General features: G+C 36.9%; 1 pseudogene; it reads right to left on the reverse strand.

Moving 5' to 3' along the window:
- Positions 1 to 1,138: 1,138 nt before the first annotated feature.
- Positions 1,139 to 21,782, reverse strand: LOC149227349 (ALA-interacting subunit 3-like; annotated as a pseudogene).
- Positions 21,783 to 24,340: the final 2,558 nt, after the last annotated feature.

Genomic DNA, 24,340 nt, shown 5'->3' on the forward strand with positions numbered 1-24,340 from the left:
TTATAACCCTCAATAATCAAATTTAAAAAATTAGATCATTGGAACTTTTTATTTCAAAAAAATTCTGAAAAAAAATAAACCATCATAAATTAAACTAATAAAAACACCCAAATCAATGAAATGAAATATTTTGAATCAAATTCATTGAATGATCTATCTTTTGCCGGAGCATCAGTTATATTACATTAATTAAACACCCAAATCAATGGAATGGAATCTTTTGAATTTTTGCCAGAGCATTATGTTTGCGGAATTCATGAAAGTGGGAGGAAGATGTGAATTTAAAGTATATTACGTACATGGAAACTTGCAAAGGACCATATTCACGAGCTATGAAAAGCCAAACACTCAGTTTAAGACAGCAGAGTCATCAGCAGTGTTTACACAAGTCTGTCATCGTCCTCCATAGCGTTGGAAAGACCTATGTACTTACCAATATTAACCTCACCTGCACCACCACACACTGCAGTATTCCTGCATTCATTCATATCTATATTTTTTGTATTGTATTTCATTTTTCTATATTGAGATGGCTTGCGTTCAATGGGGCAGATGGGTCTTAAATCTTGTCCACTTTTTGTCATATAATTTTTTTCATATAAATAAATTAAAATTTTAAATACTAATTCTGAAATTAACTATATATATATATTAAAATTATGAAAATCTAATTCTCACAATATTTTTGCTTTAAAAACGATGTGTACTCATACACATACCAAAAACCATAAATAAGCTTAGTCAAAGCAAAGGGTTGGCCATTGTTTTAATACATCAGATGCTAACATATCTATGAATTCCACACCTACAAAACATTAAGGATTTGCTGTAACTAACCTTTTCAATATGTATGAATTGAATACAAAATTTCAAATCCATAAACTTTACAGCTTCATACTTGAAACATAAATGGCCGTACAAACAACAGATTTACCCGACAATGGGCATGTCATATATGTTTATGAAGGCTGCATGAAGCATCTAATACAAATCAGAAAACCTGGTACAATTATAATGACTTCAGTCTCATGGATGTGGTTAGATATGAAGGCAGCATAAAGCATCTGATACAGTCAGAAAACCTGCCACAATTATAATGACTTCAGTGGTCTAATAGTTAGATAGAAATCTCGTACAATTATAAATATGAAGTATCACCCAAAGGCCTGACAACAAAAATAATCAACTTTAACCTCTCTGTCATGTCACTTGAAACCTAAATTTTAAAGACACAACTCTAAGATAGTAATTCTATCTATTAAATTTCAAAATATTTAAAAATTATCAAAAATTAAATTAATCCATTTTGACCTACATGTACCCAACACATTAAGTGAATGGCATAAACTGTACTGCACAGTAAGATCACGTACCTTGGTTTTATGATATGCATCAAGAAGACGACCATCGCCAAAAAAATGCAGAGACCTCCAACAATGATGTAAGCTATCCCGAGAAAGTTGTTCTTCCCTCCAAGAAAATTCGTGGTAGAGAGTACCAGCTTCTTCGTGCCACCAAGAATATAAGTATTATAATTATTAAACAAATTCACTGTAATGGTATCATTTTCTTTGAGGTCCTCCTCAATCCGTCCATACAGATTCCTGAAGGTTGGAAGTGCTGCTGGTCGCATCCACACCATAAGATCCTCTTGCTCACTTAACTGCCATACTCATCCAAACGAAGCAGTAAGCAATGGTAATCATAATCACTGACTCTCTGTTTCTTTTTATTATCAAGAACAGAAAAAATATATTAAGATTAAACAGCAATATAATTTTTGTATTCAAGTTTCTCTGATCCATAATGAATTAAGTAAAGTTTTTCTGTACAAATTAAGAATTTTTTCGCTGACATTTTGGAATCGATAAGTGTGATTCATCATCAAGATCAGATGAAGAGGCAGACCATAACAAAAATATACTAAGATTAAACAGCAACATAATTTTTGTATTCAAGTTTCTATGATCCATAATGAATTAAGTAAAGTTTTTCCGTAGAAATTGTTAAACACACATGGGAGCAAGAACAATATGAAAGATAATCAGGAGAGTACATTTTTTATTAAGAGGAGACATAGATTTATAGTACAATATGTGACCGTTGGGTTTCACATCCCAGGGTCTCTTAGACTACTTTGTTTATTCAGTTTCCACACTAACCCATTGAAGATTAGGTGTCCAACATTCCCCCCTTTAATCCGAAGGGTTATATATGAGTCCAAGAAGAGAGCTGTAATACAAAATGTGCAAAAATGCATGGCAGCACTAGGCTGAATGTGCTCTATGAAATGTTGGTATAAAGGGCGGTGGTTTAAGGATGACCACCAACACTGGAACGCTTAGTGCAGTTCCCGGAACTCTTCCAAAACTGGCAAGAAGCTGAAGTCTTCTGCTAGAGGAAGTGCTCCTATTTTTTTGAAGAGGGAAACGTTCAACCATGAAAGGGAGGTCTCACCCCGCATAAAAGGGAGAACTTCAACCTGAAAAGGGTAGTCTCAACCTGTGATGGTTTAAGGATGACCAACAACTCTGGAATGCTTAATGCAATTCCTCGAACTCTTCTAAAACTAGCAAGAAGCTGGTGTCTTCTACTAGAGGAAGTGATATCAATTGTGTTCCTGGAATGCTTCCGAAACTGGCAAGAAGCTGAAGTCTTCTGCTAGAGGAAGTGTCCCAGATTTCCAATTGAAGGCATGTTCACGAGAATCTTTGTCTCTGGCTACAACTCTGAAACTGGTGTGGTAGGTTGTGGCTAAGGCTCGCTTGATGTGACTTTGAAGCTTGTAGATGACCATCATTTCCCCCCGTGTCAGATACAAGGTGAGATGATGGAGAAAATTCAACTGCAAGATTGTTCAATACTCTAGAACAAGTTCTGACATTTGTTTGGAATATCTTCTTGGCTGTTGATGCCCATTGCCAAGAAGCGATCCATCTAAGATAAATCTTTGTTCTTGCAGGACGTTTGTTTTTTAAGCATCTGTGTGAAGAATGGCTAGTTTTATGACAGTGCTTACATGGATGAAGATCAAAACAGTGATCTTTCAGATGGCCAACTCGATCACAGTGTTGGCATTTCATAATCTGTTGTTGTTGTTGCTGCTGTGGAAGAGAGGCAGAGTCTGGAACAGTTGGAGATGAACTGTCATGAGGAGCAGGTGAACTGTCATGAATGAATCCAGCACTTTGAAACTGAATGGGCTTGGAGTAGTCTAGAATATGAAAGGACAAGTCCTTGTTATATCCAAGACCAGTTCTGTGCTTGTTGTGGACAAGCTATTCCCAAGGTCTGATGATGGGCTTGGGAAGTGCAGACTGAGTTTCTGCATCTGTATTTACAACTGCTGCTTTATTTGAATGAACTGTAACATTATTGACTTGCTGCTGATGGGTGGTTGTTTCAATGTTATGAACAAAAACAGGTTCAGAATGATGTCTATCTTGATGTAGTTCTTCTTGCTGTAGCTGTGATTCAAGCTGCAAAAAATCAATCTTTTCCTGTGCATTTTGTAGACAGACCTGAATATCTGTGAGAGAAACTTTGCTGACTTTTAATGTATCATGAGTAGTAGACGACATTAGAGTTTTGAAGAACTCTAATACTTCACTGATTCTAGCCATTTGTTTTTTCAATGTCAGATTTACACCTTACAACTACTACTCAGTGTAGAAAAGTAATACGTACTCATAGCAATATCCTTTATACATGTGCAGCAAATGATCAGAGTTCAACCAGCAAGCACCGATTACAATCCATTACATGAAAATAAGAGTTTACTCATGACCAACATTATGTTCTGACAAAACAACTGACAAAAATTTTCTCCATAAAAGATTACAATCAGCCCACCAAACTCTTTATGCAGCAGTTGAAGCAAGGAATTAATGCACTATAATGAATTTTAAATACAAAGCCACACTGGGGCAGCAACAACTGCAAACTTGCTTGAATCCTTCAAATACTCCTTCACTTTCTCGGCCAGTGGAAAAGAATAGTCAAGTTCAATAGCGACTGTAACCATTTATGATAACATGTGGAACAACTACAATTGTGGGATTACAGATTCCCAGAGAAAGAATTGTACATAATCTCATAATCTTATGTGGAACAATGCAGATATATAAACTAAGTCAACGTTGCAATTTCAAAGGTTTCATAGTATAAATTCACCACCCGCTGATATAACTACGGACTAAAGACACTTGACTCACTGCTCAACGCACATACCAGAAAACAAACCCGTCTTGTGGTAATGATATTAAAAGCTCTTGGTCGCTTTGCCTTCAGTATAATATGAGAAATGCTACCAAAAATCATTAAAAATACTTTGATATCCAATGTACCACATAAAAATTCAATGCGCCATGGCAGATTCAAACTTCATTATGGACTCTGCAAGTTGTTACTTCTCTCCCCTTATAAACAACAAAAATTTCCAGCAGGCAGCGATGAGTCGCTATAGAAAATACAAAGTTGGCCTATGCAGGTCACGAACCAACTCTAGAAAGATTGCTTCAGGCCTGGAACCAACTGTCTTCTCAAATTAAAGCCATAGGACTGAAACGAAGTTTCTAAAAATGAACATGCAAGAACTCCTCGACTTCAATCATTTAACCAATTCAACTTGGCATCTCTAAAAGAGTCTGCTACAGCAAAGATAATATGGACTTGTGGAAAATACAACTCATTGTTTGATGCATTCGACCTTCCAACAGTAATTTATCAGCCACCAAAGTATGCACTCAGCCTTTATTGATGGAACCCTAAACCCGTGATTTGTCTCAAGATGGATTTTGTTCTCAAGCTGACACCACGAATCTCCAACTTCGGCCTCTCTGATGCGTATTTATCCTTGGATGGATTCTAGAAAATACGTGAAGAAGAAATCAATGCAATTACGGGGTCGAAATGCGGCTGTGAAGCTGGACAACTACCTCGATACAGACGTCATTGATAGATACATGGAGCATATATGGAAGAAACTTCCCAAGCACAAATGGGAATCATGTACTTACCTGGATTGTTTATGGTTTTCGATGTACCTGGAAGAGGCACTATCCTTCAATGTCTTGAAATGGACAAAAGCAAAACGCATTTTCACCAAACAACACGTTTTCGTTCCAATTGTTCACTGGGGTCATTGGAATCTTTTGATTCTCTATCATTTTGGGGAGGATCTCAGTTCGGAAGCAAGAACACCATGTATGTTTCTCTTGGATTCACTGAAGGAAGCCGACCCAAACCGGCTTGAACCATTGATAAGAAAGTTCCTCGTAGACCTTCATAAAGATTTGGAAGAGAAGTGCGACTTCTTATTTTAGTGATCGATCTCTGTAATAGAAATGATCCGGTCTCCTTTGGGCACTATAATTCGACAGGGAATGTAATGTATCTGCTGCTACAGCCTCCACAGTGCGCAATCTAATCGGTATATGGCTACCAGGCTATTAGGCTACCAGCGATCCGACGATCCAAACCTTTGAGGCAATGTAACGGTTGTCCAGAACCACATGCAGAGGATGAAATGTAATGGTTGACCAGCCTTCAAAGCGTTTAAATTTGTGGGTAGACTCCATGCATTTCCGGGAAGAATGCAACACGAACTCTAACATGGAATAACATTTCTCGGTTACCAATCACGAAGAGCAAGTCGTTTGTTCTGCATTAAAACACGTCTTATGTTGTATTCTTTGGTCTTTCAACGAACGTTTTCTTCAGTTATACATTACATAACCATTACATTGATCATTAAAACCTCATTCATTGATGATTAGTAGATATTGGAACGAAACGGGCATCAGGCTCGGATCAAGAAATTCTGGCATTAAAGATCTCAACTCTACAGCGTTGGGATTTCGGGCACTCAGAATGCATCGATATAATGTCTCTTCGGGTCAGAGAGACTAAAATATACCCTTGATGTCGTTTGACAGTTAAATAAGTGAGCTGAGATAACTTTAACAAATATATTTGATACTTATAGAATATCATGCACTGATGAAACAAACGTTTTAGAGAATTTCAAAGATGAAAATGGGCAATTCTTCTAAGAATCGATTGGCAATTGCATAAGAAAACTAATATGCACCATACACAATAAATTAAGAAGTGGGAACAACTTCTAGAGTATCGACCTCTTTATTTATCAGCGTTTTGCACTGGAATAAAATAATTAAACAGCAGAAATCCGACCTTTGAGTGGAGGTTGTCTTTGACTTTGCCTCGGCTACCATTAGCATTCAACATATACCGATGGGACAGCATTAACGGGCAGCGTAACGTACCATTCTGGGCGTTCATCAAACGGCTCTGCTACCATTCTGGGCAGTGTTCAAATACTAAATGTGACAGCGTTCAACACATTTATTTATTGCAGACGGCTGTGATAACAATGCAGGTCCAGAACAGCGAAATGGGTCTCAGTCACTAGCAGTGGAGCGTTAGAGTTTAAACAATGATAGAGTGACAGGTCTGACAACTTTTAATCCGGTGAGGATGAGTAGCGCTGACAGGCTTTGGGCGCCCAGGCTCTAATTCAATGTATGTTCAGAGAGCAAACGTTTATGAACAACAAACGTTTTATAGACAGACGGGATAGCCAGAGACCAAAAATAGAGACCTGCAGATTTCAGAGGTCAGGAATGTCAGGGATGGCAGAGCCAACACGCCAGGACTCTTAACTCTCAACGTTTTTGCACGGCCTTCAACACCAGCGCATGAATTAATCAACCATTCATTCAACGCACCAAAAATTATCATATGCCAGCACAAATATATACAACGAATTCAACACCAGCGCATGAATTAATCAACTAGCAATATCACTGCACCGAGAGTTCACGACCCACATAACATTAATGGTCACTGCATAGGTCTGGTGAGAGAAACACAACAAAAGGCCACAAGTAAACAGTGACTCAAATATGAGCAGGGCCAGAATTCGCCCGCTCTGATACCATGTTAAACACACATGGGAGCAAGAACAATATGAAAGATAATCAGAAGAGTACATCTTTTTATTAATAGGAGATATATATTTATAGTACAATATGTGACTGTTGGGTTTCACATCCCAAGGTCTCTTCGACTACTTTGTCTATTCAGCTTCCACACTAACCCATTGAAGATTAGGTGTTCAACAAAAATTAAGAATTTTTTGGCAGACCATAATAAAAACTTAAATAATTATTTATTTGGGTTAATAATTTTTAAATAAACAATTTTATTATTATTATTATGTTTTCTTCTCCCTAAACTAAATTACAAACAATAGATTTAAAACTTAGATTTTTCAGTTATCTCATCCTAAACTGAATTAGGAACAAAAGATTTAATACTTGGATCTCTCCGTTATCTTAAGACTCACATTACTATTTCCAACCAGCCAGCCTACTTTGTAAAAGACCTAAACAAGGATACTACTTACAGGGATTGATGGATTGAGAGTAGCACCGCCAATCAGAGTTCCGTTCTGAAAATTATTGGGAAAAGCATTTTTTCCATATTTATGTTCACGATCACTTTTGCACGAAATATTTTTCCTGTTCATTGTAAGCGATGTGTTCCCTCTGGAGAAGTTGTAAGTATCATTGAACAAACTCCAAGCTATGAGTCCACATGGAATAATTGGGAGATTGTTTACGGTTTTTGCTTCAGGGTCACAACCTGTTGTTTCATCCTGACTATTGGCATTCATTAACTGCTTGTCGTTTCTGCTATTAACGTACCTGCAAATGTTTTTTTCAATCATGGTGAATCATTATTTTGTTAGAGTAATTTGAGGAGTCTAGATTCAATGATGATAGGGAGCTTGCTCCTTATAACGACAAGGAATAAAAAAATTAGATAAATCTCATTGTATCACCCACTTAATAATTCTACTAAATAATACCAAAAACTGCAATACACTTAACATTGTATCACCCACTTAATAATTCTACTAAAAAATACCAAAAACTGCAATACACTTCAGAAAAAATATATTAAAAATATATCACATAAAAAATGGTATTGTGATCATTTGAATTAGGTTTATTTTTAATTACTAAACCATGAATCTATATTTATATAATTATAATTTATTTTCATCAAATTTTAATTTATTTAATAATTAATAATATTAAATAAATAATACTGTGATTGATTTTTGTGAAATTTGAAATTATGGACTCAAAATGGCAGGATAATAATATTGTTGTTGTTTTAACTCCCTGACATTACATTTTTAATAATGATATTGCTTTTTATGTAAGTGGAGTACCATTCACAGTTTACAAAAGTTGGCTGAGCTGTCGCACTAACAATGTGCTACCACGCAATTAATAGCAAATTACCCTGTTGAACGAATAAACCAGCATTCAAACCAGTGGTATAACACAATGTAAGGGTTATTTAAACGGTTCAACCTTATATATTTAGAAATATAATTTTATAATATAAAATTACAATTTCATTTAGTTATCAAATAAAGTTAGGAATATAAAATATTTATAGTTATATTATTACACAGTTAAGAATATAAAATATTTAAAATTATATTATAATTTTTATATAAAATCTGGGAAAATATTGTTTTTTTTCCAGTTTAATTTATATGAGTTTTATTTAATTAATTATTTTAGTTTGTTTGATAACTTAAAACTCATTCACTTAAACAATCATATTTTATTTATTAACGCAATCAAATTTAAATGTAGTTAATATAAAACTAAAATATCACATTTCATTTATTTTCAATTTAAAAAAAATAAATTATATTGATATAGCTTTTATTACAATAAATACAGACTGTATAGTAATATGTATGCACACTCACCTATGATATCTCTGATAGAAGTTATCAAGCTGTTAATACACATAAATTGGTTGTATCATATTCTTTGGCCCCTGTAGAGTGAGAGAAATATCCTATTACATTCTTTGTAAATAATATTTGTAGTTATGATAATATCTTCACATTTAGCTAGTATTTGCCACAAAGCTAACTCTATCCATTGCTATCTATTACTTGATAAATTAATGAGGAGAAACTATAAATTTATAGAATTGAATACTAGCTATCAGGAATCAAGATGAACCCCTTACTTTTATTATTTCATTGCAGTTTTTGGAATCGTACTATTTTTTATGTAGGCTAGTTTGACATAGTTGTTAACTCTATATTGCTTAGGTATGCAGTCTGTTTCATATTGGTACACAATTTCCACAACCTGAAAATGAGAACAAATCACTGTTACTTCAGACATTAAATATGAAATTGAAAATATTCGTTGTGGGTCTTCTATTAGTTAAAATAAAATAAAACTTTAAATAGACATTAATGCTGAGATGAAGAGTACATACTCTATGTGATGAAATTAGAGAAACAACTCCAACGGGGATGAAGATAGCACCCACTAATATGAAGATTGTTATGACCTAAAATAAGATAATCACTTTAGAAGGGCTATATTGTAATATATTCTAAAAGCCTTAAAATCTTGAGTAAGCAATAAATAATATATATGAATTTGAAACATACTCCGCCTTGCGAGGATAGAGGCTAAGCAAAGTCCACTTAAAATAAAATAAGCTCTGGACTTCGTTGCCTCACAGTATGATTTTATGCTTAGCATCTAAGGAATATCATACTGCCATTGACTGTGAACTTACCCATCTTGGTGTCAAAAGTGGCTTACATGAAGGGAGCTCCTATTGAGTGCACTTGGGAACTGGCAAGAAGAGAAACAGGAAACCTCTTCAATATAATGCTTAGCATCTAAGGAATATCATACTGCCATTGACTGTGAACTTACCCATCTTGGTGTCAAAAGTGGATTACATGAAGGGAGCTCCTATTGAGTGCACTTGGAAACTGGCAAGAAGAGAAACAGGAAACCTCTTCAATATAAAGTTGCCGAACTAAACAAACTATGTGATTATAAAAGGCACGGTTCTATCATCCATAGAACAATCATGTACCACAAATTACACAATACTATGGGTTGTTTCTAAACTAAGAGAATATTTTGGAGAGATGATGTGAAGAAAATATTTTGTATGATTTCAAAAGAAGCAGACTTAGAAACAATGAAATTCACATCATTAGATTTTATAATGAGGTTTGCTTCCCCTTCACAAGATAAAAGGAAAAGGGTCCTCGTAGAAATAACTGGAGATAAAAGGGAAAAGGTCCTCGTAGAAATAACTGGATATCAATGTATCTGATTGTTTAAAATTTAAAGATCACTCACCTTTTTTTTTAAATCCTCCAATGTAGGCATGGAAATATTGATGGTATGCAAATATACACAACCAATATGAAAGGAACTTAGTAAACCTAAATGATAAACTCCCTGCATTAAAAAAGGAACAACATGTATTCTGATCTGTTCTCCAATGAAAGAGTAAAAGTCATTGTTTCCAAAGGAACAACTTGCTAGAAGGTATGGAAGTTGTCTCAACCTTATGGAAACATGCAATAAGGAAAGTCATTTACTATGAACTCATAGTTGTTCATAAAGTTGCCATTTAGTGACTTTGTGGGAGGAGAAAAAGATACCTTTCAGAAAATGAAATGCAACAGAAAACATTACAACTATATTTATGTTGCTCTGAAATTTGATGAATATGAACCAAGTCAATTCGTTTAACTCAAATCCATTAAATTTTTTAAAATATTTAGAATCTGTAATCTAATTAAAATCTCATGAACATTACAAGTAGGGTTGCAGAAGTCAATTGAAAATTGTAACAGGCAAGTCCAAATGTCTGTTAGTCAATAAAAGTCTTGTTGCTTTAGCTATTAAGGTGGTTCAGGAAACTTCCCATCAAATTACTCAAAACTAGTCAAATTATTCATAATTTATAGACTTCAAGTATATAAAACTCACTATTTTGCCCATAATATTCATATTCATATAAATATTTAAATACAAACTCAAATATATAAAAACCTTACTATTTTGCTCATAATATTCATGTAAAACAGAAATATTAAAAAAAATACCACTATTTTACCTATTAAATAAGAAAATATTCCAAATATATTTATCCCAATGGCCATTGGAAACACAATTGTGTGACTTCAATAACATTTTAGAGTTGTGTGACTTCAATAACATTTAATAGAAGTCGTGTTGATTTACCTATTGTGTGCTTTCAATAACATTTAATTAAAATCCGGTTGCTTTTAATTTAGTTGTTGTGTGATTTCAGTAAACATCCCATGAGTATGTACCACTTGCTAGAGAAACCCTAATTGGCCTCCATAACACATAAGGTAAAATAGAGACAAACCGTGAAGAGAAACCCTAATTGGCCTCCATAACATATAGGGTTAAAAAAAGAAACCCGACCAATGTAAACATTATAAGTTATGCAGGATAACAATTGTATGTCTTCCTCACCCATGGAAACCTAAAACATCGCCCCCGGCTCCCCTTTTCTTGGGACCTAAATGTAACTTCATTCCTATTGGGAAAACACGCTGCAATTTACCATGTTTGCATTGATGCCTTCCCTCGGTTGTTTACTATCTTTTCATGAACATCGTCTATTTGTTTAGAATTTCACTTAGAACACTCCATGGACTTTCACTCATAACAGTACCATGAACAAAAAACCAACAAAATGAATTCAAAGGAAAATAAAATGTTAAAAATCCATTAATGACCTAAGCAAAGGGCAGGCCCTATGTTCTATGTCTTCTATGTGAATGAGCATATTGTAGGTTATCAACTTTGAATTCATCTACATCTAGGTGCACTGCAACACTCAAGTTTGGTTTATCCATTTATCAATTTTGAAATCTTATGTCGTATGTCCATATAGCCATTAACATCAACACTAGACCAGAACACACATCTAGCCATTAACATCACACTAGACCAGAAGACACATCTAGCCATTAACATCAACATCTGAGTAGAACCCATGAAATTTTGAGTAAACCAAATTTTAATAAATACTTGGTTGCTGTAAACTTCGTTAATGTTTAGACTCAATATGCAGAAGTTATTTTTTCTTAGTGTACAAACTTCCTTAATGTTTAGACTGAATATTCAGAAGTTATTTTTTCTTAGTGTACAAGTGCTTTTTTCTTAGTGTACAAGTGCAAAACGATGAGCAATTTACATTGAAATAAAAATAACAAGGAGCCACTGCTCGTGGCAGTAGTCCCTGCCGGGGTCTGCAGGTACATTGCAAATTACCTAACAGCAAATGGATTGCGCAAGATTGAAAGGACTATATGTATGCTTTTTTCGCATCATTTGCATCAGCAACAGCAATTTCTATGTCTGCCTTCTTTAGCGCAGGCGCATCATTAACACTATCGCCGGTCATTCCACATATGTGCTTTCTAGCATGCAATCGTTTAACAATCTCGTACTTATGCTCTGCAATGACCAGTCAAAATCAGGAAGGATATGGAATCAAACACTAATTAAGGAAATGAAAAAATAAAAGTATCTGAGATAAACATTTCCACCTGCAAAATAATAGTTATAATATAAACCATGCAGTAGCGGCAAAGACTCCTGTCATTGGCAACACAAACTCCTGTCATTGGCAACAAAGGTGTTTGGCAATGAGGTGTGGTTCTACTGCGCCAGGCAACAAACAACAAGGCTAAGAAAATGGTGGGATTACGCTAGACTTAAAAGAGAATTTGCACAAAATATGGGTATTGGCTACCACAACAGTTTCTCAAAGCTCATGATCTGCTCTTTCCCAGCTGACCTGCATCCGAGGTAAGACAACAAACATTTCTCAGCGTACTCTGTAACACTTCTTCGATAACAAACACTTCTTCGATAACAAAGTAGTTTATCCCATGTGAATCTTTTGCAGGTATACAGGAAATAAAAACTATAAATATATTTTTTTGCTCTATTTTTATTCCAGATCATTAAATTGTTGAAAAGCTTGATTTATTTTTAGCATGACATGATAAAATAAAGATGTACTTTGAGAATATGTATAGGAAACTAAATATTGAGAGTTTGTACAGGAAATTAACAAAAAGTCGATGTACACAAATTATTCTGTAAAAATATTGTTTAGTTGATTAAGATTGTTTATTTAATTTTATTAGGGAAGGAGCAAAAGACTAGTAAATGAAATTTCTTGCAGTATAAGCAAATAATTATAGAAAGAGTCATATTAGACTTGTATGGTATCAGAATTCGTGAAATAGTAAACTAATGTTCTTTCTTTTCAAAATATTACTTTATGAAGTTAAATGAATGTGTTAGAAGGTGTATATATATTATGTATATTATATCAAATATATGTACATTTACAAAAATGAAAGAAGGTACATACGTATAAAGAGTGTAGATTACATAGCAATTTTATAACAATTATTACTAAAGAAAACTCGTCAGAGTAATGACCATTACATGCAAATAACAAACATATGAGTTTATAAGAAGAATGCACTGAAAACCAATTATAATTGTAACATGAAAATAATTTCAGTAAAATCCGATCGAGAACTATGAAGTTATATAAATCTTTGAGAAACAATTGGTTCTTTTCAAAATATTACTTTACGAAATCAAACGAATGTGTTAGAAGGTATATACATAGTATGAATGTTATATAAAATATATGTACATTTACAAAAAAAAACATAAAATAAATGTATATGCGCATAAAGAGTGTAGATTACATAGCGAGTTTAGAAGAATTATTACGAAAGAAAACCCGTTAGAGTAATAACCTTTACATTCAAATTAAAAATATATGAGTTTATAAGAATATTTCACATGAATAACCAACTATAACTATAACATGAAAATGATTTCAGCAAAATCATATCCAGAATTATGATGTAATAGAAATATTTGAGATAAAACTTACTGTCTAGAGATCGAAATTGTCCAATGCAGGTATAAAAGCAAAGACAAACTGTATTGTAACAAGGTAAACCGTAAGAAAGTAAAGACACAACTTTTAAACAAGTTAAAGACAAAGCTTTTAACTAGACACTTGTCACACATGCAAAAATAAAGGTATAATACAAAAACATATTTCAAACATGTAGACTGCCGTGGAGCCCACAACTTTACCAGCTGCCTGCCTCTCGTCCTTCATGCATACCCAACGGCTTTACGTCTTTACCTCTGTCTCTTTTGAATGTCCAACATTACAAGGCTTAACCCTGAACCCGGGTTAACCCTGAACTCAACTCGCTCTTAGACAACTGCCTGTCTGGAATGATAAATAATGCTAGATCACTACCACACTCAGGATATCCCTGGTACCTAAGAAAGGGTTCGAGTCTAGCTGCTAGAGAAGCAAAATCATTGACAAATAAAAAGTGTCATATCAGTAGTTTCGAAAAAAATCCTTACAATTAGTCAATTTGCAGGCATTGAGGAGGGAAACATCTGGGAAATTTGAATACGCTCTCCGTATTATAATCAAATGCATTTGCTACCCAGCCAAATATTTCTCAAAGGTATTTATATTAGCCATTTCAAATAGTTCATATAGATTTATCTCCTTAAATCAAGTTTTTTGTTTTAGTAAAAGAGATCGAAAATTAAGGGGGGCGGGCCCTTCTAGCCTATGTACTCTGTAAACTCGTGTTACCATATCCATGAAGAAAATGAAACCAACACATTAAACAGAAAAGGGAATCCATGTTACTAGATGCAGGGTTCAATAAATTAGGTATTTAATCTGATTATTATTTATGTATATTAAAATACAGGTCTATATTAACAGAGGTCTATCTTAACTGGAGATGATAGTCTATTCTTAATTCTTAATTCTTAATGGAAAATTGGCATTTGAGATACTCAACAAAGGTAAGAAAACACGAAATTAATGAGAGTTTGATTACAAGAACTATCGAAAATAGAGATTCAACAAATTATAACATGACAGCAGGTAATTCAAATTACCAGGGAAATGATTAAAAACAACATGATCAACACATAAAACACATGCAGATAGAGGAAGGAGATACCTTTTGAAAACGAAGTATTTAAACAAATATGACCGAGACCGTAGATAATACAACATATCAAAATGGCTTTGGATTCTACCATCGTTTGAAAGGTAGGATGATTGGTTCTACCTAAAGGTTGTTCAATAACACTGCAAAAACATATATACACAATTACAAGCCCATACGAAACTATCAAAGCTGTTCTTAAAAGGATCTCATAATATTATGCAGTATCTCTTGAGTTCTATGACATCTGTTACTTCTAAAATCCAATTACATTACATTTATAGCGGATATCCAATGCTCTGAAACCCTAGATTCTATCTAGGAACGAACCTATTATTCAAGCAGGGTTTCAAGCGAAGACTCTGAAAGACAACATAGGCGAAAAAAAAATTAATAATCGAAGCACCTGGAATAATAGCAGTCGAAAAACTGTTAACCAACACGGTCGTGACGACGGAATAGCTATCTTACCTGCAATTTAAGGAATTACCAAACTATTACCTAGGGTTTTTAAGAAACTGAAGCTATTAAATGAGATACGAGAGCAGAAAAAAAACGGTACTTCTATACCTGAAAATTTGAGGAGCTACACAGAAACCCCGTGGAGTTCTGAACAGAAATACAGAAATAGGAAGCGAGGCATTTAGAAAAGGTTAACTCCTGCCAAACTCAGAATTTTTACAAGAAAATTCTGTCAGAGGCTATTATATTACCTGAGCCTTCGAAGTTATTTGGACCAACGCCGTGCGCTCTCAAAGGTAGCCATTCCGTGGAAACTATAAAGTAGACCAGCCCACCAATATAGAAATGATGAGGAAATAATACCGTGTAGAGCAAACCCACAATGGAACTTACAGTTTGTAATCACCCGTACCGAAGGTAAAATACCCCGCGCCAAGTGTTCATGCATCGAGTCTGCATAGTGACAGATGGATAACATGCCCGAGCATACGTATAAACCAGAACATCCAGCCTACGTATAAACTAGAACATCCAGCTTAAGAGTCTAAGCACGGGCAAGAAAAAACTTAGGATAAAATAACTTGCCCGCAATAAAATCACATCGGGGCAAGAGACGCTTGCAATAAGAGGGTGAAATCGAAAGTTTGGTTAAAACTTTTTGAAGCCAAATCGCCAGCGATAAACTTTGGTTAAAATTGTTTAAACACTCGAAATTTATGGTCAACCGAAGAACTAATACCCGGTCAACGCCTGATCGAACGCTAATAGTCCCAGGCAGGGACTAATAATAGACAGTGTAACTTAGAAATAAATATTTGATCATATATTGTATATTTGATCATATTATATATTAAAGGATGGGTGTCTTACATAATTCTTTTTTTCCAAATTATGATGTTTAAATTGATGTAAATAATCATTTCACATAAATTTTGGAAAGGTAAATAAGGACAATAACAACAAAATTGATGATTTTATAGTAATAATTATTTAAAGTTAATTTGAAATAAATATAAAATTGGGAAAAATATATAAATTAGTATTTATTTATAAAAAAATAAAATAAAAATATTTGATAAAAAATTTATAAACAAAAAGTTTTATCTATATATATATATATAATAATTAAAAATATACTTTTCTCATGTGAAAAGTAAAAATATATAAATTCACATTCCATCTCAATAAATTTGATTGAATATAAGAAATCTTTAATCTTATTATAAATATTAAAATACATACATTTCAATTAAATTTAATAATTAAAATATATTTTTTTCATCAAAAAATAAAAATTTAGAAAAAAAATATTAACATCTCAATAAATTTTAAAATTCTTAATTTCTTAAATTCTAAAAACAAATCATTTCTTCTTAATAATAAATATAATACTATAAATAATTCATTCTCATAATAATTATAACAATTTCTTCTTAATAATATTTACTTTTTTCCCTTTGGAAAAATCGTATTTTTTATTATCAAAGGAAAATTACATGCTGTAGATGCAATCCCCATATGCAGTACGTGAGACTGAGTGCCTCTCAAGTAGAGGAATACAAAAAATAACACAGTGCACTCCACCCAGGGAGGTTCTACCATTAGTAATGTTCATAATAAAGTTAACCAAAATAATACTCTACGCAGAGAGTATGTATGTCTGTCATCTTAAATACAAACTGGTAATATATAAACATAATACTATTAACAAATAACCAAAATTTAGGCTCCTGCTGTGCCAATTAAACTGTAAAGTCCATGAAAGGGCGATGGTAATACTAATAGTGTGCTCCATCCCTCTGCTCCTAGATCAGCCATGTGCCACGAGGCCTGAGCGTTGCCTCCTTGGATAACTAGTCAGCAAATGAGTTGTGTTCCCTGTAGATGTGACGAAAAACAAAGATGTCAAAAAAAGTGATGAGTCTGTGGGCCTCGTCCAGAATGGGTCTTAGAGAGTAAGCAGAACAGTTTGTTGATTTGTTAATCCAATTGCATATAATTTTTGAGTCCCCAAAAAGTTGTAGATTTCTACAATGTTTTTCCAATGCAAATTGTATGAGGTATTTAGCAGTAATAAGTTCTACAAAGTTGTTTGTGCCCCCACCCAGGCCCATTTGGATTTGGAAGTGATGGGATTTTGAAAGATATAGAATGGCTCTACCCCCACACCCAGCTTCCTGTGCTAACCCATCAAAGTATGCCCATGGTTAGAGTAGTCAATGTTTTTAGGAACAATGTGCCTGGGGGGATTGTCATTGTCTTCAAGAATGGTACGATAATCTGCCAGAAGGCGGGCAATGATGGAGGGCGAGTGAGGAACAGTATCCTGAAAAATGTATCGGTTACAAGCAATCTAGATTTTGCAGCAAATGAGGAGGGGAAGGTTCCTAGCCTTGGTCAGGGTTGCGGAGGTCCACCATGTGGTCCATTCTTCCATAATTGTCAAGCCCCGCCAAGTGCCCTGGGAGGGAATGGTCAAGAGAATATAATTCCAGAGGGCAATAGGGACAGGGTAGGTGAGAAAGAGATGGTCTGAATATTTGAAATTTCATTTACATAAACAACACCAAAAAGGTCCATACTGGACTCTTTTGATAAGATTGTCACTTGTAGGAGCCTTGTTTTTAAGAATGGACCACATGAATAATCTAGTTATGGGAGGCACTTTTAGTTTCCACATGCTTTTCCACCATTGTTCGATGGACTGTGGTCTATGGATATTAGCTAAACAGAGGTATCCCTCTTTGGGGGAGTAGCATCCATTTTTAGCAAGTGCCCAAATGATTTCATCCTCCCCTTCTACAATTATGATATGTGATTCAGTTAATGCTGCTATATAGTCCGCCCAATATTGGCCACTGTTGTGGGATGTGTAGACTATGGGCATATTTCTAGGCCTAGTAAAAAATGGTGAAGTGTCCCATGTCTGCAATGTGGTTGATATGTGTGATACCTAAATTGGAAAGATGGATCTTGAGCTCTTCAGGCAGCCTGTGGGCATTGACACACCCAATCCAAGGGTCTAACCCAATGCACATTGATGTGCCTACTTGAATTATCTAAGTGAGTCCTTCTCGGATGATTGACATAGAATTAAGCACTGCTTTCCAGATGACAGAGATCCTTGTTTTGTTCCAGGTTGGCTGTCAGAGCCAGTCCATCAAATTTAGGGGATCTATGTATTTAGAGGAAGCCACCATAGTCCAGAGGCTATTTTATGTGATCAATTTCCAGCCTAGCTTGGCTGCCAGAGCAGAGGAGAAATCTTCTAGATTTTTAATACCCGAGTCTCCCTATTTCTTCGGGAGGGTAAGCGGGAGATTTTGTATTCTGGAGAGGATTCCTCTTGGTATGAATGCCAGGGACACCCAATAGATTGGAGTGGCTTCAAGCAAAAATTTATTGAGTACAAGTCTTCCTGCCCTGGAGAGGTACTTATGGTACCAAATATTGAGTCTTCTTTCCATTTTGGAGATTAACCATGTCTAGTCTGCTATCTTGTAGCCATGGGGCTTCAACTTGTAACCCAGATATCTAAGACCGTCCTCCAACTATAGGAGGGTGAAGGGAAAGCAGTGGAGTGCATACTGTATCTCATGAGGGGTGAAACCTGTAGCAGTAATGGTGGATTTAGAATTATTGATGACCATGCCTATAGCTATTTGAAATAGTGTGATAGTTTTCTGTAAGTTAGTCAGGTCCCCTAAACCACCATTGAGGAAGATGAACACATCATCCACAAAGAGTAAATGAGTCAGAATGCAACTATCAATGATCCTGATTCCCTTAAGTCTTCCCCTGTTGTGCTCTTCTTTTATAAGTCTACTGAGCCCCTCCATGACAAGCAAAAATAATAATGGGGACAGGGGGCACCCCTGCCTAAGGCCTCTTTCAGAGTGAAAGAAAGGCGATGTTGCTCCATTGACAAGAACACTAAAAGAGATGTTTGTTATACAACACATGATCCATTTTATAAACTCATAAGGAAACCCTAGGTGGGTTAGGAGCATTCGGAGGTATAACCAACTTACCCGATCAAAGGCCTTTGAGAGATCCACCTTGAGAATCATGCCTTTCATCTTCTTCATCTGAATGGAGTGCATCACTTCTTGTGCAGTACCAACCGCTTCATGTATCTGTCGATCTTGGAGAAAGGAAAATTGTTCAGAGGATATGTGGGTGGAAAGGATGGGTCGGAGGCGGTTGGAAATGATTTTAGCAATGATTTTGTAGATGTAGTTGCATAGGGAGATTGGGCGGAAGTCATCAAAGGAGGTAGGGTTGTCTGATTTGGGGATGAGGGCGATGAAAGTGGAATTGATGGCCTCATACATTCTTCCAGTGGTCCGAAAATCTTCAATGACCTTAAGTAGATCTTCTCCAAGGATGTCGAAAAAAGTTGTATAGAACTCCACCGACCAACCATTTGGTCCAGGACTTTTGTCACGCTTGAACCATTTCAAGGTAGCCTCAAGTTCCCCCATAGTGACCTCCCTGTTCAGCTCCATAGCAGTCTCCTGATCCACAAACCGAGGAAATAGTTGTGCTACTCGAATGACTTCAGCAAGAGTGGCATTGGGAGGTGCCTGGTAGATCTGCTTGAAGTGGGATGTGGCTAGGGAGGCTAATTGCTGGAAGGTATTCACAGTATTCCCCTTCTCATTTTTCAATTTCCATATGTTATTGATAGCTTTTCGGCCATTTGAAAATTTGTGGAAAATTTTTGTATTATCATCTCCCTCCATCAACCATATTGCTCTACTTCTCAGCCTCCAGGTTTCTTCCCAATCTTTTAGAATTTTGCCTCTCTGAGATATTAATGCGGTGATCTTTTCCTCTGTTCATTAGAGGTGAAGACCCCCCCTTGTTCATATTCTAAAGCAGTAATCTCCGATTCAGTGTCCCTTAGGGTTTGATCATCCTGTTCTCTCTTGTTATGCACCTAGATTTTGGATAGCCTCTTCAGCACTTTTAGGTTATGCACAAAACCTTCAACTATATTTCCACCAGCATCAAGAGGGTGGGTCTTCTAGTATTCAGATACCATTCAAGTATAGGCTACATCCTTCAACCAAGTGGAATTGAATTTGAAAGGGGCTTTTGGTTGTTCAACCCTCCCCTTATATCAAGGTATATCGGCGAATGGTCAGATATACCTCCTGACGCAACCCATTGTCTGTAGATATAACCCAAACCCAGAAGTTGCTCCTTGATAAGGAAGTGATCTAGTCTTCTAGCGAGGATATCCTCTCCAATCCTTATGCTCCTCCAAGTAGGTAGGATTTTCACAGAGGGGATGTCAATAAGACTGTGGTTTTCCAAGATATTCTCAAAGAAAGCAGATAGGGGGTCAATCTGGGCACGATGACCCCAAGATTATGAAAATCCCAAAGAGAAATTTAGGTCCCCTCCCAGGACAATGTTGTTTGATTGCAGAAGATTGGAGGTCAATAATTGTTCCTAGAATACTTCACGGTGTTGACATGGCCCATATACATTAATAAGTTTGATGTCAGTGCCTAGTTCAGTTGAGAAAATGTCCGCCCCTATGTGCCCAATGCCTCCCCAAATATTACACAGTCTGATAGTACAGGTGTTGAAACCCATATCAATGCCACCTGAACAACCATTAACATAAAGAGCTTGGAAGGTCCAACCAGGAAGCATGGATTCTAGAAGGCGCGAAATTGCTTCAGCAAGGCCAAGGGTTTCTTGTAAAAATATGACATCCACATGTTCGGTCCAAAGAAGTCTGTGCAGAGCTAGTTTTTTCTCACGGATAACTATCTGTCGACAGTTAAATGAAAGTAGTTTCATGGGGAAGACGAGCCCAGGGTGTTCTAACAAGTTGACACCCTGAGGCAATCTCCTCCCCTTCCTGCAACTTGGCTTTGGATATAGAGGAAGGTATGCCTCTTGGAGGCTTCGGGGGGATGGGGGGAGATATGAGACCGATGCTAATGGAGTTAGGGGCTGGTGAATGGGATAGGGATCAGAGTGGATATCTATGAGAAAGGGACACTTGATCAAAATCAGAGAATAAAGATGGGGTCGCCTCTGGGAAAGATGGGGGAGTGCAGGAGAAAATGGGTGGAGGGGGATGCAACGAGCAAGCCAAAGAAATGGGAGGCGGGGGCATGAAAGAAGAGACCTGATGAAACCCCGAAGAAACATCTATGCAATCAGATGAAAAAGTGTGATGAACAGAGCAGGGGTTAGAAGAGGACATACCCGAAGATAGCGCAGCCTCCGCAGCTGCCCTTGCCCTGGTCAGAGGAGGAGAGGGTGACCGATATGGTGCTTTGTCACGCTTCTTCGGAGTCTCCTTGGCCGGGGTTTCCACTACTGCTTCAGGGTCAGAGCATTCCATTGCTGCTTCAGTAGAGGTGTGGTTTGCAGGTGCCTTAGGGTTCTTTATAGGTATTGTCCTTCCCTTTTCCGTGGAGATCTCTTTACCATTCAAGGGGCAGTCCCTGAAGAGGTGACCTACCTTGTGGCATCGCCTGCACCTAAAAGGGACCCCCTCATAATCAAGGATCTGTGTTCGCGAGAAATTCCTCCACCACAATGTGATTTGTTCCTATAACCCCTCTCTGGTGTCCAGATGGACCAAAATCCTCGCATATGCCATGATTCCAGTGGAGAGGTATGATTTGTCATACTCCAGGTAGGTGCCCAGAGAGTTCCCAATGAGTCTGAAGATATCCTCTGACCAGAAATGTAGCGGCAGGCCTGGAAGGCAGACCCATAGTGGCCCAGCACCAAGTTGCTCCCTCTTTGGGTCGAAAAGAGGGTTCCATCACCTTAGAAGCATAGGGGCCTATTCAATGTGATATAAGGATGAAAAAACCCAATTTGTGTGCTCAGCTAGGATGAAACGCAACACAAACCATCTACGAACAAAAGTTTGGATGAAAGGTAGCTTGGCCAAATGTTGCCCTCACACTTCTTCTGTCCATTGTTTTAGCCAGACCACCGAGTAGTTCCTACCCCGAACCCTACCAACCAAGACTCTGACAACAGTGTCCATGGTTTCACCCCACTGTATTTCTTCACCCAAACTGATAATAACGTCTTGTGCCTTAGATTTGACACACTTTAGCCTTTTGCCCGACATGTGACCCTCATTTGTGGAGTCCTCCTCTGGTTTGCTACGAGGAGGGTTAGGAGGGTTTGAGGGGTTCAAACCTGGCCCAGAGAGGAAGACATTTGAAAGAGGAGGTATGTTTGTAAAACTATCAGAGAGGGGAGAAGATATCAGAGCCGTGGGAGGAGGATCTTGTGCATTAAGTGAGGGTTCTCCAAGGGAGGAAGATGAGGGGAAACGTGATCTAACAGATGGAGGTAATGGTGGGCAGCCTGAGGAGAAAGCAGCAAGGTATGACCCTATGAAATAGGCCACAATTAAAGGTAGGATGATGACAGGGGAGGGGTAGTGGCAACCAGCCAGGAGGGAGGGACCGCAAGTAGGGTTATGACTGAAGAGGAGGGCCCCGAGATCGAGGGTAAGGGAGCAGTAACCTTCGATAATTCATAGCTAAAGGGGAGAAAATCATTTGTGCTCGAGTGAGGGGTTGTCCAGATGGAGACATCCACGATAGGTTCTTCAGAATAATCAACTAAGTCCAAATCCATAACCGATCCGGGAGATTCGCGCCAGCTGTCACCTTAAGTAAAAAACCATCGCTATAGGAGAGACTTACTGTAGAGAAGGAGAAGATGGTGAGGGGCACGATGGGGTCACGGTTGGAATATAGTTGATCCAAGTGACTCCAGAAAGACACACAGGACAAAGAGGGTTTATGAACGCTAAAAAATCAAAGTGTTTATAATGATGTCAACCTAGGACTAAAGCGTAGATCTCATCGTCCTGATTCCAATGGTGCGAACAACACTCCAATCTGAGTCTGATGATGAAGTTATGGCAGAAATAGTTTTCCTTAGTTCCTTTGAAAAAGGAGGATTTTCCTCTAAAAATGGATTTTAAAGCCTTATAAGGCAAATTGCAATCGGAGGAGTCCAAAGGGCAGAATTAAGGCCAAGTCTTTAGAACTCCCGTTTAGCGATCTCCGATTAATCGGAGTCGAAGGCATGCTATCAGCGATATCGGGGCTTAAGTCATGCGATCAGTGATCAGAGGAGCGATCGGATCGATGATCGGCATCAGCGATTGGCGTCGGCATATGCCAAGGTATCGGCGAAGAACCTTGGGCCATAGCGATAACGATATGTGATGCGATCTCAGTCATTGGATCGGAAGCATATCAACGGTCCATATTTAATCGGCGAAATCAGCGATCGGCAGATCGACATATCGGAAATCAACGATCGACATATTAGCAAATCGGCGATCGGCATATCGGCAAATCGGTGATCGGTAAATCGGCAATCGGCAAATTGCCAGTCAGGAGATTAGCGATTCCATATACCAAGAGGCGATGCGATAGCGACATGCGATGCAATCTAGACTGTCCGATCAAGGAACATATCAATGGTCCATATCTAATCAAAATATTGGCGATTGGCGGATCGGGGTATCGGCGATCCCATAATAAATAGGGCCATTGACAGAGCGATATGCAATTGCGATATAGCACGGACCTGATGGGTTTGTGGACCTAATTTGATATATTTTGAAGTCTGGCTTTATAGCTTTTCGGTCGGAATTTTCAATGTTTCCGTGTGATCTAGAAATGGGTCACTTAGGCTTCTTGTCTAACTTACAAGAACCTCTCCCACTTCCAAAGCTTAAATATTCCCAAGTCTTATTGATTAACTTGTGTGGAATTGATAATATGCTTGAAAATATAGGTGTATACTTATGTTTACTATTGACTATTTATGTGTTTTTAAGTCTATTTGCTTGAACTGATATAACAACAACTAAAGCAGCAGATATAATGTGGCAATAAAACAACACACATAAGA

This window comes from Pinus tabuliformis, chromosome J (assembly GCF_031772625.1).
Source record: "Pinus tabuliformis cultivar Carrire ecotype Pingquan chromosome J, CPIR1, whole genome shotgun sequence".
Taxonomy (NCBI): Eukaryota; Viridiplantae; Streptophyta; class Pinopsida; order Pinales; family Pinaceae; genus Pinus; species Pinus tabuliformis.